General features: G+C 34.7%; 1 protein-coding gene across 22 annotated transcripts in view; it reads left to right on the top strand.

The window, feature by feature from the left end:
* Positions 1-16,999, top strand: part of ZBTB20 (zinc finger and BTB domain containing 20) — an 818,830-nt gene that overhangs the window by 349,737 nt on the left and 452,094 nt on the right. For 5 of the 22 annotated variants that reach the window (XM_084873946.1, XM_084873940.1, XM_084873949.1 and 2 more), the window contains exon 1: positions 4,371-4,613. The exons of 13 other annotated variants lie outside the window; for them this stretch is intronic. The gene's annotated coding sequence lies outside the window, so the exon portion shown is untranslated. Of the gene's footprint in view, positions 1-4,327; positions 4,614-16,999 lie in introns of those variants that run through there. 4 more of the 22 variants (XM_084873955.1, XM_084873916.1, XM_084873941.1 and 1 more) reach the window with 3 other exon arrangements.

Genomic DNA, 16,999 nt, shown 5'->3' on the forward strand with positions numbered 1-16,999 from the left:
GCTAAAAATAAGTTTTCCTGATTCTGTTTTCTCATTACTGGAGTCATGGATCCAATCTAAAATGCAGCAGGCAATACAAATAAAAGGCAATATTGTTCCCTGTCTTTTAATAGTCTTTTTTCATAAGTATCTGAATATACGTGGAAATATTTACTTCATTTTATGTCTCAATATTTTAAAACCAATTCTACTGTATTTGAAAACCAACTTCAGTGACTATTATATTGGTCATTTTCTTTACCTTGTCTAAAATTTTTGTTGAAAAATTTTAACAGATTTTGCAATAGTCTCTGCCTTATAGCTGAAAAAGTAGATACTGAGGTGCTAAATATGACGACATACAGTATAAGATTATACAGGGTGTTAGTCTCATTCTATTATACCAATTTGATATTAGTGCTGTTAAGATACTCTTGGGTTTAGGAGTTTAGCACATCCTCTGTGATAGGAAATTTGCTCCACATTATTGTAATAACATCATTTAAGTGTCATAGATAAGAAAAGAGAACATCAAAACATATAGGAATATTAAATGACTTGTAGCAAATCACAAAGCAAGGTCAAAGAAAAGCTGATAAAATCTTGGATTTCTTCACTCTGTGAACTAGCCCTGGCTAGTTTTCTGACAAGAAACATTTTTCTCCTTCAAGAAATCCCAATTTTCACAGTTGTGAAAGCTGGAAACCTTCACTGAGAAAGAATGCCTCAAGGGACAAGGAACTTTTGAAAAAAAATTAGGTTTTTAACCTAGTACAGCACAATATATCAACCACTACTTAACCATTTTCTAATACTAGGTTTCTAAAATTCTTGTTTAGACAGCAATCTAAATTTGAAACTGGAATTTAATTATCATTTTTCTCCTTCATTATCTAGTTATCACCTAGTAAAACATTTCATAATTAAGTATTTATATATTTATGTACAAATGCATGAGTTTGGAACTTAATATATGGAATTTATTGGGGAAAATTTATCAAAGTAGCATCTACTTTGAAATGTTTGCCTAGTAACTTCTGCTTGTCATCGTTTTCAACCAGAAGCAATGTCCCTATATAAGGCTGGAGACTTAGACAATTAGCTAATAGGGAAACAGGGACTTAATCAGGCCAAAAGTTTACTAAATCGTTACCAATGCAGGTATCCAGGCTTAAAAGTACATGAAGTAGTCGTCACATTTTCACCTCCTACTAATTATGATTTCCTTTTGGGAAATAAGCAGATTCTAGAAAGCTCTGACCAGTATGTGCCCCTCAGGTTAGGATGGCTCAGGCAGTTGCTATGCTCATGAACTCATCTGCTAGTTTCCCATACAGACCTGATCTCCACCAGAGGCAATAAAGTAAGGACCAGTAATGGAAGGTATAGGCAGTCCCTTATTCCAAAGGAATCCTTAATGGAGAAACTTACGTACACATTCAAATAAATAAGCCTTTGTGAACCCCTCAAGAGACTCCTCCATGAAAAAATACCCACTTCATGTAGATGGAACCAACTTTACCAACATGAAATGTGCATCTCACTAACTTTTGTTCCATACATTAGATCAAGAACTGGAGATGGCTGGATTTAATTCATGTCAAGAGAGAAGTATGTGGAGAGGGCATCAGAGAGCCTGGAGTTGGGGAATGCTGGGAGTTAGCTGGGAGTTAGTCAAGTTAGCAACATTGGATTATCTGTATGGTTGTACTGAGTGGTTGCTTTCCCCATGTACCCAAGTAAACTTCTCCATCTCCATTAAATACAATATAATATTGTATTAGTCACTTGGAAAGTAAGATTTCTTTCTATTATTAACTGGTAAATTCTTGTGTCATCTATCTCAATTTTCTGTCCGCTCTGTTTTCTACAGACACAACCTTTTCAGCTATATTGGTAACATTCTCAAAGGCAATTCTACTAGACTACCAAGCGCAATTTGCTTTAGCTAAGACTTATTTACATTTATTGTCCAAGGCAGACTTAGATAACATATGGGTCATTTGGTCCACAAATAATAAATCTTAGTATGTGATAAGCTCTGAATACTTCAGACACTATATATTGTGCACCTTTTCTGGACTAGTTTCTATGCTATACACCTTACATGCATTTGCTGCTTCAATTTTCACAACAAACCATTTTAGATATAAGACAGTTGAGCCTCAGAGAACCTAATTAATTTGACCAAGGACATACAGATAGCAAGTGCCAAACTCGAGTTCAAATCAGATTCCTCTCGCAGGCCCCCCTCTCCCCCTTTAAACCACTATTTCATGCTGCTTCTGAGGATGTGGGAGATTTTGAATTACCTGCTAAGAGTCTATGCTGTTTTAATAAGGGAGAAGTGGGCTGCCATCATATGTGGTTCTATGCTGCTATGCAATTTGCAGGAGCGTTTGCTGACTCTGAAAGAGCCCTTTTTTGGGGATTGGAGGTATCATTCCTTTGATTCAACATTTCAACCTTAGTACCATGCAGAGTGAACTCTTTGGCTTAGAGTTATGTGTGTGATCACTAAATGAATATAGATTTTCCCCATCCTAATGGTCATACAGATATGATTTATCTTATATGGAACTATGAAAATAGAAGCTGTACAAGTATGTATATAGGAAAAGAAGATAAATGTATTATAGAGAGCAAAAAGACAGCATGTGTCACAAATGCTTCCTATTTGTCTAAGACAACCAAAACACACTGAAAGCAAGAGAGACCTATATTGTTGCTGTTTGTACCAGTTCTGGAGGTGCTACCTACTCTCTGAGCTTGTCAAGATAGTCTAGTTTGGGTGAACCTTTTATTTTTAAGCAATTTATTTTTAAATCACAAAATGTTTAGCATTGGATCTGAAATCATCATGCTTTAAACACCATAGTTCCTAAATGGTAACCTCATTCTAGTAAGAGTTTTAGAAAGGGTTCACATGTTTGCCTCTCCCTAGATGTTCTTCCTACTAGTGGGATTCCAACTGTCCTTTTAGAAACATTTCATGCATCACTTTTAGGAGCTCTGCCTTGTACTTTTAGGCATATTTGTGTTGGTGCTCTTGTTATGTTGTATTATAGTTTTCTGTATAGATGTATATTCTTTCTTTTAGAGTCTAGTGATGAAATTGTGACTTTCTTGAAAGGCTGTGCTTTATTTAACACTTAGTACCTGGTATTATTTCATTCCTATGATGGAGTAGGTGCTCAATAAATACATGTCCAATAAATTAATGACTTGCAAATCACACACACATGCACACACATATTAGGCACATGAATAAAATTTCCTAAGTATTAGCATGTTTCTCAATTGCTTGCGAATCTTTTAACATTTTCTATGAACAAATTGATATATTTCTGATTACTCTAGCCATTTTTCAGTACATTTTCTAAAAAGAAAGAAATGTTTAACCTGTTGGTAGTTTTTGTTTCCACTTTGAGAATCACTTTTGCACACGAATTTAAGTGTGTTCTAGTACTAATTACTTGGTTGAACCACAAGAGATAGTGTTATGAATATTTTTATTCATGTGCCACCTGTTTAATGGCTTTGTTCAGGGATATTATATGTGTGTTCATAAAAATACAGTTGTGTCAATTAACTGGAAAAGACTTACTTTCAAAAAACTTCTCGGCATTTAATACAGTGCTTGGCATATAGTTGGGATTCAAAAAATGCTTGTGGAATGCCTGAACAAATCAGCCATTATTGTTATCTGTTTTGAAATGAGGTATGAAATTCATTTTCCTGTTTTGTTTTGTTTTTTTAAAAAAGGGAAATAAATAAATGCCCAGTATCAGACAGCAAGCTAGGAGTAAATCTGATGTTCCAATTCTTACCTCTGTGTTTCTAGACTGTTACTCAGGCTCACTGAGAAGTGCCGAATATTTCTGATTTCTCAACCTCACCCTGCAGTAAACTTTTGCAATCTGGAGGCTGGAGACCCTTTTTGTAAATGCTGTCTACCCGATGCCTGCGTTGGCACCAAGGAGGTCTTAACGGATAGAGTGGAGGAACATATGGCTCCCATCTGAATACAAATTGGTGGACATAGCGTGGTAATTCGGCTGAGATGTCCTCTATATTATAAGCTGAAAGAGCATGATTAGAGGTGTTTATAAACGGCGTCAGATTCCCCCCTACCCCCTTCTCCAGCCCTTTCCACTGTAGTTTTATCTGCCTGAATCACAGCCATCTAGCATCCCAGGCTCACTGCACTATTTGTTAAAATGGCCAGCGTGAGGAATTATTAATTAAAGCTAACAAATCACCCTGACGAGCTGTGCCCTGGCATGGCTGAAGGTTGATTGGCGAAAGTGTTCTCCTTTGGAGAAAAGACTTTTTGTGCTCGTGACGCAGTCAGGGACGGATTACTGAATATTCAAGTTAGAAGAAAAATCACAGGACAAGCAAATTGAGTATTTACTGGCAAATAATTGCTCTCTTAAGCTGTGGCTCTCTTCCTAAATTCTTAACATTCCCGAGGGTTAGAAAGAAACACAGAAAAAATGCATCGGTACAGAGTGCATTTCAAAAAATATATATAGACTGATGTTTCAGACTTGTGCAGGTAAGTGTGATTGTGTGTGCATGGAAAGTGAAAGAACAAGGGAATCCGGGACGATGGGGAAATTTTGAATATGGTGAGTTTTTAAAAATCCATTTGTTGTTTATTGGAATACTGCTCGGCGTATTTCTAAGTGGACTGAGAATTTAGTTTCAGTGCTGCATTTGTTGTGAAAGTTAGAGAAATGAGAAGGAGGGAGGGTTTTCTCTGAGTTACTTTATGTCTTTATCAGTAGAGCAAATGTTAATGTTTTGCCCCAATAATAGTTATAAACTTTGCTCATATATTTGTGGATATATGTATGAGATTCTGGCTTGATTTAAGGATTCTGAGTTATTCTCAAACTCGTTAATAATGACCTGTCTTAACCGTGTCTCAGACATTGGGTACAACTGTTGCATTTATTTTTAAAATAAATTCTGTTTTATATTAGCACCAAGCTAGTCTTTGTTGAGAATTTGAAAGGGACATTACATTTTTGGAATACGTAGTTACTTTAGCTTTGGGCTTCTGTAACAAGCAAAGTGTTCTTATTGTCAATCGTGTGGTCTTTTTATCTGAAATGTTAATCAGACTGCTAAGTTTTGTGGACATTTTGAGATAAGTGAAACTAGTTTAGAGGTTTTTCCAAAATCAGTTTAAAATATCTAAAAATATGGTAAGTATGTAAATAAAGTCTCATTCTATGTACACAATGTAGACATTAAAAAACAGAGATACTCTCCTACATATAGCTAGATTATGTGACCAGCATTATCAAAATACACACACGCACACACACACACACACACACACACACACACTGAGGATGATTTTCATATCCTATAAAAACCTGTAAAATGTGCTTTCATCGACAGCAAACTATTTTTTAAATGAGAATAATTGGCTGGAAAAATAGCATTTTAGGGTTGTAATAACTAAGAATAACATGGATTTAAAACAAATGCAAAAACATAATTTAAACTAAATTAACTAATAAATAATTGCAAAGTGCTTTTACAATAAAGCATCTACATGATAGTAATAGCAATAATAATAAAAATGAAAATCTGGCGATCTCCCAGAAATTAAATCAGATGACTCTAATTAGGTTTTAGAGAATCATAATTTTAAAATATAAGTATATTATATTTGTCTTATAGTATATTTCTTGAACCATATAATATTGTCCAAATTAAGATTTTTTTCCTTACTCTAGTCTATGTTTTTTTAAAAATTATAGTTTGCCTTAGTATGTAGAACAGAGCATATAAGAAATTTTAGAAAACATAATTTTTTTAAGGTTTAATTCTCATTGGATAGCATTTTGTTTCCAGATTTCAAGAGGCAGCCTTTTTAAAGTTTCTCGTGGCTGTTTGGTCCATTATTTTGATATTGAAAATGGGGCATTTAAATCATATGTTTAGAGACTAAACCATCTGCCTGCTTTATTATGGATACCACAAAATTATGAGGACTTGGAAAGGCTCAAAAATTGAACCAGAGTCCTATGCAAGATTAAAAATATAGAACACTTTGATTTTTAAAAGTGTTTTGTAACAATTTGCTTTTGTTAAGTATTTCATTAGTCTTCTGTGGTAGAATAGTATCATTATACCCTTTTGATATATGAACAGTGAATAGTAAAATGTAATTTAATGACATGAACCTATGGCGAGTTATTGGTAATATTTCCTCTGTGATTTGATGCACTAAATTTAAATACCTTTTGGAGTTTGTGATTTACTTGTCAATAGTGAAACTCACAGTAAATTGGAGAAACATTATAAAATGGTGACCACTGAAACAAAAATGAAGTCCAGCTGCTAGTTCTGGACTATCTACAGTTGCAAGAGGCATGCAGAGGTCAAACTGAAAGCACTCTATAGTCCAACTGTGATGTAATGGAAGTATGAAGCAGCTATTGGTTGCCCATGCTGGAGAGGGGGCAAAAAATGGGCACTACTCGGCATTTTTATAGAGTGATACTGTATTCCTTTGGTATTTGGAAGGATATGAGATTCAGAAATTAATACTAGAGCAAAAATCATTTTTAGGTTTGAAATGTAATACCATTTCAGCCCAGACTGGTCATACAAAGACACATCAAGATGAGTATCATTGTTAGGATACCTAGTGCCAATTAGAGTTCTTCTAACTTATCTGAATTTTATTGAACCAGATTTAGACTAGCTGGATCATAATAATCAGAAATGCAGAAAATAAGCTAAATCCAACCTGAAGATTAGCTTTCAGTGTTGAGATTACTTATCACTATTTGTTAATTAATGAGAATTATTTAATAATGGAGACAAAGGACTCAATTGTTTGGTTTGAAGATTCTAAATAAAAAATATGCATATATATATATATATATATATATATATATATATATATTTCAAATACATATAAGTCAATAGGATTTACATATTTTATTACATGCATACATATATAATTTTTAAAAGAAAATATTTTCAAAATTACTACGTTGGCTTTTTAAGCCTCTGGACTTTTTATTTATAGTCATCTGGAGACTGAACACACAGCTTTTAACATAGCTATAGTTGGCTTTCAGGACTTAAGGATGTCAGAAAAATAATCTGGTGTGGAAAATACCTTTGTCCGATTTCATATGGATCTCCTCACAGTGGTACTTAATGTCATGCCTCCTTAAATTGCAATCCTATTAATAATCAAGTGAGCCTAATAACACAAGGACTATAAAATATCTCTATTATTTGAGGAGGTTAGTTTTTATTTTATACTTGGGATGTGTTTGATATACTGTATATATACCTCACACACACACACACACACACACACACACACACACACAAACACACAATTTTTGTTTTGTTTTGGTTTCTTCATTTATTTCAGCCACATTGCTTCAATATGGTAATTAAAATGGCTGACAAAGAAAGAGAAACAGATAATACAGTAAAATACATGAATTAGAAGTAGATAAGAAAGATTAACAAAATAAAACAAAAAAATGAATAAGGGCAAGGTTATAAAAATGGAGTCAGGACTGAAGTCAACACACTAACTACATTCAGTAAAATGGTATGCATTTGCCTTTGCACTTTCCTGCAGCTAAGTAAAAAGGGAAACTATGACAGGTTATGCAATTTACAACATTCATAAGAATAATACAATAATTTCCATCATTCATTCACTAGAGCTCCTGAAAAATGACAGACTGAATTTAGAGAACTCAGTGCCGAGACAACTCCCATGGAAATAGTTACAGGCCGCAGAGACCTAGAGGTCAGGGCAGAGCAGAACAGTGCCTTCCCTGGGACAGGTGTGGAGGAGCAGACTTCCAGTTCCAGGGGATACATTCAGAGAGGGCAAGGAGGTAAGCAATGATGTTGGTAAATAGGAAGTTAAAGAGGGACATTTTTTTGTTAATCCTCACCTGAGGATATTTTTCCATTGATTTTCAGAGAGAGTAAAGAAAAGGGGAGAGACTGAGAGAAACATCTATGTGAGAGAGACACAGCAATGGTTGCCTCTCCCATGTACTGGGAACCAAGCCTGCAACCCAAATATGTGCCCTTGACAGAAATTGAACCTGGGACCCTTGAGTCTGACCTCTCTATCCACTGAGACAAACCAGCTAGGCCAAAGAAGGATTTTTTTTAAAAACAATTATCTTATATAAATATAAACATACATACCTTAAAGTACATCTAAGATTTAAAAGGCATCCACCTTTATAATAGCCATTGAAACACATTTTATCAAAATAAACCTGTTGAATCAACATTGTTTCCCTAAGTTGTTCATAAACATTGCTGCATGGCTGCCATACTTCTCCCACTTTTACTTTAAACACACTGTCAGTCTTTGTGAAGTTTTCAAAAAGAGCCCCTTCTGGCTGGAAATGTATAATTTCTTGCCCTTCTACCTTTTCTTGGTTCATTTTCAAAAGTCTTAGCAAATTTCATGGTCTTTTCACAAGTAATTTTAATGGGTAAGTCACATTGAATAAGCTAGACTTTTCTCCACATTGAAAAAGTGAAGCATAAAGATTTATTTTCATATTTCCTTTATAACCCAATCCATAGTAAGTAGTCAAAGGACCACCTGCATTAATTACCTAGGGCCATGGTTGGCAAACTGCGGCTCGCAAGCCACATGTGGCATTTTTGGCCCCTTGAGTGTGGCTCTTCCACAAAATACCATGGCCTGGGCAAGTCTATTTTGAAGAACTGGCTTTAGAAGAAGTTTAAGTTAAAAAAAAAAAAATGGCTCTCAAAAGAAATTTCAATTGTTGTTCTGTTGATATTTGGCTCTTTTGACTGATGAGTTTGCCGGCCACTGACCTAGGGTGGTTGTCCAAAGGAAGAGTCCTGGACCCCATTCTAGAATTTCTGGATCAGAAGGTCTGAGGATAGTGTGTGGGGATCAGTAGTTTAGGAAGCTACCCAGGTTAATTATACACACTAAAGTTTGAAAACCATTGTGACTTTAAAATTTCTAGTATGTGAATATAAAATGGTAAGATTTCCATACACATTTGTTGAGGATTTATTATATTAACACTGATGCATATTCAATAATAAATGATGATTGCCTACTAATAAAACTGGAAAAATCAAGGTGAGGAAAATACTCGGAATTTGTTTGAACCCTTTAATCTATATCTCACCATTATAAGAAAACATTCTTTAATGTTTTAGCTATCATTTATTGAAAACATATGTTGGCGCTGGGCATGGAGGTACAAAGATTAAAAAGAACAAGTCAGTCTGTTTTTTAAGAAAAACTCATAATTCAGGATAATTTATTATTACTAGGATATTATCTTTTCTAAACTAGGATGAATGATAATCTAAACTCCTCTTGAGTGAAATTCAAAAGTTCCATTGTATTTAATCAGTATAAGTATACATTCATTGATAGCTTCATATAGTAGGGCTGTGCTATAATTTGAAAGCTGCAAAACATAAGAAAACCTTGTAGGTTCCTCCTTTTTCCCCTCCAGGGACCAGAGTCCTCCAGAATAATAAGATGGGATGTATCATGGGGACCTTCTAATTTCATTTCTTCCATCATCAGTTTTGTTACTAGGATACTTTTTTAAAAATGTTTTTATTGATATTATTTTTTAAAATAAATCTTTATTATTGAAAGTATTAAATATGCTTATTCCCCTTCTTATTCCCCCTTATTCCCCTTATTCCCCTTCTAGCCTGCCCCGCACTCTGCACCAGGTTTTCACCAAACTGTTGTCTGTGTTCATGTATATAAGTTATTTGGCAGATCACTTTTCACCCAATTTTAAAGAGAGAGGGAGAGAGAAATATGGATGAAAGAGAAACATCCTTATGCTGCCTCCTAAATACCCCCTACTGAAAATCGAGCCCATAACCTGGGCACGTGCCCTCATCTGGAATCAAATCAGTGACATCTTGGTGCATGTTCAGTCAATGAGACACATGGGCCAGGGCCCTTTTTGAGAGGAGAAAAATCTGTGAGTGAGTGAATGTGCCTGACATTGGGAAGACTTTTATATTTTTTTTCTACTTTGCCTCAGCTGACCTGTGGAAAATGCCAGAGCCTCCCTTGTTGGCACATGTGGCTGCTTCTGCCTAATACTCTGCTCCTAAGTCTTAGCAGTGCAAGAGATTGGGTATGGACAGGCTAGAAGGGACAACTTGTCCATAAAGGAATGTGTTGGTGGCCTGAGGAATAAGATAAGAGCCTGAAATTTTACTAATAAAATTTTTCATGTTTTCCTGGGAAAATACCCGAGACATCCACCGCCTCTATTATTTATAGATCAATATGAAGACTATTGTAATAACTTCTGTATTTTTTTCCTTTTTTTCTCATTCTTTTCAAGACATATTTATTGAGTGTTTGGTACCAGGTTCTCTTCTAAGAACTAGGGATACAGTAGTGAATAAAATAAAGTTTCTACTTTCATGATATATATTAGGTAAAAAGTATATGAGGGTATATAACATATTAGGGGTAGAGAGGGAATAAAATTACTAAATACAAAATGTAAAGTAATATAAATCTAATAAGCTTTATTTTGGAAACATTTCCTACTACTTTCTCCCTTCCGGTTATATTTATGTTACTGCATAATATGTATATATGTGTATTAATAAAGATATATATTCCTTGGTACATTAACAAACTTCTCTGGGGAATATACCAGTCAATTCAAACGATCCTCTGCTGTGGGAAGCTCTTTTTCATGAAGACTTGTGCATAATGTAAGGGGAGAAACAAGCCACCAAAAAGTGTGCACAATCAGCCACAAGATCATTCATTTTCTTCTCTTTGAATGTTCTAGTGTGTGTTGTTCATTGGTTGGTTAGCGTTATTTCTTCACTGAATGCTAGCATTCAGGATTCCTGGGGCTCTGAAAGGTAGATAGGTATGGAGTCAATCTCCAAGGGACTAAAGATAAAGTAGAAGGGGCAATGAACAATACAATATGTGGTTTTGATAAGGTTCTGTGGAGGACAGAGCAAGGCACACTCTGCTGTCTTAGGAAGAGGTCAGAGAGTAGAGGAGGAGGAATGGTTTCCCAGAGAGTGTCATGTTTACCTGAGCCTAGCAACCTAATAGCAAAACAAAACAAAATGAATTTTTAAAGTTATGATTTTTCAGCTGATAACCTAAGTATTATATGCCCTTAGTGAAAATACTTTAGACAATAGGACAACAAATTTTTTAAAGGGGTTGGGAGATGAAAATCACCTTTGAACTAAGCACTTATAGAAACCACCGTTAACATTCATCAGACTTTTTCTTGAGCATGTATTATGTCCTAGGATTATCCAACCACACTGTCTTCTCAGAAGGGAACGTTTTAATTAGCAGGCAATATGAATGAATAGCAGCAGCTGGAACTTTAATTCTTATTAGCTGTCTTCAGATCCAGGCTTACAAATGAGCTGGGTACCAAACCTGGTTAATGTAGATAGAACATCACAGATGCAGTATTCTTCTGAACACACATCAGAGAGCCTGCTAGAACCCCCACCTTGTGTAACCATGAGAGATAAACTCATTGGCTCTGCTCTTGTATTTGTGTGATCTTGGGAAAGTTTTCTGACTTATCTGTGTCTCAGTACCCTTCACTGTTAAATTGGATTACCTATAGTACATACCTCATGAGATATTTTGAGAAATGAATAAGATAATGTATATAAAATGCTAATCACAGTACTTGGCACATAGGAAAGTATTTAATAAATACTGTCACTATTGTGATGCCGATTATTACTATTATTATTATAGCTCTTTTTATTACCAAGGAAACTTGCTGAAAATATATTTGTCCAGTGCCACTCCATTATCACTACCAACAAACTAAAAACACATTTCCTACTGTGAGTGTGGGTCAGAGATATCATCTTTGCAGCACACATTAAGAACTAGGCTTTATAGATGAAAATTATAATATAATTTAGCTCAGGAGATAAATGACATTATACAGACTAAGTTTCTGTTTCTAGGTAGAAATATATTTATATCTACCATAAAAGCCCTTTATGTTACAGATTTTGTTTCAACAATTTGTTACTAAGTAGGTTTGTTTTATTGATAGGAATTTTTAAATCCAAACTCCTAATGCTTTTCACATAGTGCTATACTACTTTATACAAATCAGAGATTAAAAAGGATTAGAAATATAATTTTACCTAAAGAGGCATGTTCAAGAAGGAGAGGATTATACATTGTCAAGTTCTGTATTTAGTATGATCGTGAACAAAGATATCTAGCCCAATAGGTACCGCATAGTAGGTGCTCAAAGAATTATTTAGTTCTGAATTACATTTTGTAAGAAAAGGCGTGTAAATATCAGTGTCTATATTCGGTACAAGTGTAAACGATTTGAAAAGATGTTGATTCGGTGGAATAACAGTGTATTAAGAAAAAAGTAATTGTGTGGAACTTGACAACACATTGTGTTAGATTTTAAAACTGTAGCCTTGTGTCAATATGAAAGGCAGAGGTAGATAGTGAAAATAACATACCTAGTAGACTCTCTAGTTGCACAGCCATTTGTTATCACCTCTATATGAACAAATTACTGTATGACCACAGGCATGCTATTTCTCTTGTCTAAGTTCTCAAATGGAAAATGGAGCAATGATGGCTGCATTGAATGGTATGTGTGCATAGTGCATAGAAGAATTTTTAAACATAATAGGTACTCAGTAAGTGAAATTCACTAACAGTAGCAATAATGATGATAATACATCGTTAACAGTGAACTTAAGCTCATTATATATAGTATATATGATATATAAGATTCATTTATATTAATATATAAGTATTAATACTTAAAATTGTGTTGCTTGTTTGATACAAAATAGGAACTCTGTGTCTAATTTTTTCCTATTTAAATGCCTTTACAAAAAGATTTGTTTTAGTTATTCTAGTTATATGAAAATAGAATTCTAAAACTAACTTTATTTTGAAAAATGACAGTAAAAGCAGATGTTACCAAAGGACTTATTTCTAAAATAACTTGGATTTTCTTCAAATAAAGAACAAGGGTAATACTCCACTTCAAAAGGTATAAAAAGTGACCCCAAATTTGAATAGTATTAATTGGAAGTTTTTTAAACATCAAAAAGGCTATTATTTCTAGTTGCAATGGTAACTACATATGGAAAATGGCTCCAGAGATTCACAATACAAAAATAGTTCATTGCTAAATTCGAAATTCTGTTAATGTCACAAACAGTGGGATGTGAAACACAAATGAATTGTGATGACAGTTGAGTTCCAAGCTGCCTATTTTATTCCCTTAAAGCTGTCCATATTTGGCTTTATATTTTCCTCAGTCCTGATTTAACCCATCAATATTTGTATTTTCTGAAGCTGGCCTTACCTTGGATCATAACACTTAAGGATTTTATTTCTAAATACTCTTCACTCCTAGGAATTTGGCTCTCCTTGCTCTTCTTCCCACAAATAAGTATTCCGAAACCTTTCTTTACCTCTCACCTGGAGTTAATTTTGATCACTTTTTAATCTGCAGTCTTTTAGGGTTGCTACTGTTCTCTACTCCTCCATTTCTTTCCAGTGTTTAAAGTCATTCCATTCTTCTTCATCTGCAGAATTCTACAGGGCACATTTCTTCTCCATATGCTTTGAGTTTGGGGGATTTCCTGTCATCCTGATAACCTGTATGCATTTCCAGTTTTTTAAAATCTGGTTTTCTAACTGTCACTTATCCTTTGTGGTGGAAAGCCTTTATGATCCTGGATTTGGGGATCAAGACTACATACACTATTTTACGTACTGGATGGAGCTCCTTTTTTAAATTTTTTTTTTATCTTTGGTTAATCCTTATCCAAGGATATTTTTTTCCCATTGGCTTTTAGAGAGAGTAGAAGAGAGGAAGGAAGGGAGGTGGGGGAGATTAAAAGAGATAGAAACATCCATGTGAGAGAGGCACATTGATTGGTTGCCTCCAGCATACACCCTGCATCCCAGTATGAGTATGTGCCCTTGACTGCGAATTGAATCTTGAGCCTTCGATGCTGGGCCAACATTACACTACAACCACTGAGCAACACTGGCCAGGGCATGAAGCTCCTTTTAAAATTAATTAATTAAATTTTTATTGATTTCTAAGAGGAATGGGGAAAGAGGGAGAGAGAGAAAGAGAGAGAGAAAGAGAGAGAGAGAAAAGAGAAGAGAGAGGGAGGAGAGATCAATGATGAGAGAAAATCATTGATAAGCTGCCTTCTGCATACCCCTCAGTAGGGATCAAGACCACAACCCAGCATGTGCTATTGATGGGAGTTGAACCCAGGATCCTTTAGTGTGGGGGCAATACTCTATCCACTGAGCCAAACCAGCTATGGCAAAGCTCCTTTTTAAATACAGGAATTCCATATAACCATAAGCTAGCTTGTGTTTTGGGAAATGTCATTAAACATTTTCTAAAGGGTATTGTTTAAATGACCAAATTATTTTGACTTAATGGATTCTGTAGCATGGATAACAGACCTACCTCCCAGTGCATCTGTTCTGGCTAAATGTGTTTTATCTGAATTTCACTGCAGGCAGTGCTTTAGCTGCCATTTATGGAGAAACCTCTCTGCACCAACCATTTTTCATTTAAGTTTTCAAACAATCCTTTGAGATAGGCACCATTATCTTCACTTAATGGATGAGAAAACTTTGACCTAGAAAGGTTAAATGACTTGTTAAGGGGTGGAAATAGGATACAATCATAAGGTTCTAAGGCTAAAACTCATCCTTTCTTCATTACCACATGCCTGTGCTTGGTTCTTTATTTACATTATTGGTAGTGGGAAATAAGTTTGTAATATAATTTAATTGGAGGCATAATCAATTTCATCAAAGAAAACAAAGTGATTAGGTTTTACTGTTGTTTTTATAGAAATAGGAACCCAAGGCTATGGATTCATTAGATCTTAAGAAGGGCTCATGAGATAGGCAACTTTCTGTACAGCTTATTCCTAGTTCAGGATAAACTAGATCTTAAAATGGGTGGTTCACAGACGAAATGTTTCTGATTTCACATCAAAAGCCTCTTGTGATGCGCCCTGGTCTTGTTCTCTAAAATTAAAACTCACTGATTATTTACAGCAAATGTATTCTGGATAAATAAAATCAATCAATCAATCAATAAAACATTTTCCCCACCAGATTTCTGACTTAGTTCTAGTGGTACTATTTAATACTTTAATAAAGCAAACAGAAAATATTTTTAATCCATTTGCCATCAGTCTTTATGTTTCTCTTATGAGACACTAATACCACTTTCCTTTTATATAGCACTTACTGTTTACAGTTTGAAAAGTATACATCAAAACAACAACAACAACACAAAACACATTGTCTTTTCATCAAGCTCATAAAAAGTAGAGATATATAATTTAGCCACAATTTTCACAGAAGTAAAGCAGTGGTAGGAGTAACCTTCAGATCAGAATGTTTACTTTCTGGGGTAGTACTCAGGCCTGGTTTGTCAGTCTGCCCTTGTGGAGTTGGACCATTGAGTTTTCTAGCCTGCACTCTAAGCCCCTAAACCTTGCTTTGAGCAAGGAATTGGGGACTAATGGAGGTTGGCTTTGTCACTTTGTCACAACCACTTAAGTTAGTTTAGAAACTCTAGAGGAGCTCCTGAACTTTCCCTAGAATTCTTTTTAAAAGAAAAGAAATTACAACAAAAGCCCCATGAAACCATATTTTTTCAAATATTCTCCTAAAAAAATTATGAAAACTTGACTGGATGATGTTGGGTTTTGGCTTACACATAATGAGTGCTTTTCCTGGGCTGCATTCCTCATGCTTATCCTCCTTCTGGTCACAATGAATGTTCAACTTCTTTCTCTCAAAGTCTGGCCATTGCCAATTTTGATATGTATCTTCACTGAAATTTATTACTCTAAATTTAAAAAGGGGTCGATTTTTCACTCTTTCACTTTTTGAAGATTCAGGAAATTTTATTATGCATTTATCAAAAAATCACGTTAGAACTTGGCCCCAAATCATATTTTTTAAATAAACATATCATTTTCTAAAAATCTGAATACCATTAGCTATTTTCACCCTTTCTATTAATCTCAAATTTCTTCAACTTTTATTCTCTCTAAGTAATTAGGTGCTGGAAATATAAGTAAAATTTAAGAGTTCTAGAAGGTTATCAAATTCTTAGTTCTGTCAAAAAATGGACTTGCTATCATGCTGTTTATAGCCTTTATAGTGTATCATTTTTATAAATGTAAATTATGTAGATATTAAGGCATATTCACAAATGCTCATTAGCAAAAACATGGAGGAAAATCCCACATATAAACACTCACCTTCCCTCTGCACTGTGAATCTTGGACGTGAGAAAATATCTTTCCAACAGTGCAATATCATGTTGTGCTTGGTGAATTTTAACATTTGCATTCCTTAGTGTTCATGTTTATGAAGCATTGAAGACTTATGACCTCTTTTTCTTCTTAGCTGCACATGGCTCAATCTAATAAATTTTGAATACAGATTCAATATGGTTATTATCTTAATCATACCACTTTTAAAAGCAATGTTCTAGACTGTGTTTCTCTGACAGCATGACTCCACAAAGAAAATGAAACCAGACCTAACAAAACCCTCCTTAAAACGGAGAGTGAAATGGAGCTTGCAAGAACTGCTTTGAAAAATGGTTTCAACAGCTACTAACAACCAATTTTTCAAACACTGTTGTAGTCATTTCAAGCTGCAGAGTGGATGGTACACAGGAAAAATCAATAAAAGGAAAAGATCTCTATCTGCCACAGATGCAACCTAAAAATACCTTTAAGACCAATTCCTTTTCTATGTAACTATTATTGCATTCCACCAAAAGGTGTTGAAAAAAGAACAGCTAACTTCTACTAGAACAAAGTGTCCAGAGAAGCAAGTCTGTAAATAATTAAAAGAATAAACTAGAGTAGAAGAAGGGAATTGAGGGGTTGGGGGAGGAGATTAGGCACT

Source organism: Pipistrellus hanaki, assembly GCF_964339955.1.
Source record: "Pipistrellus hanaki genome assembly, chromosome: 2".
NCBI lineage: Eukaryota > Metazoa > Chordata > Mammalia > Chiroptera > Vespertilionidae > Pipistrellus > Pipistrellus hanaki.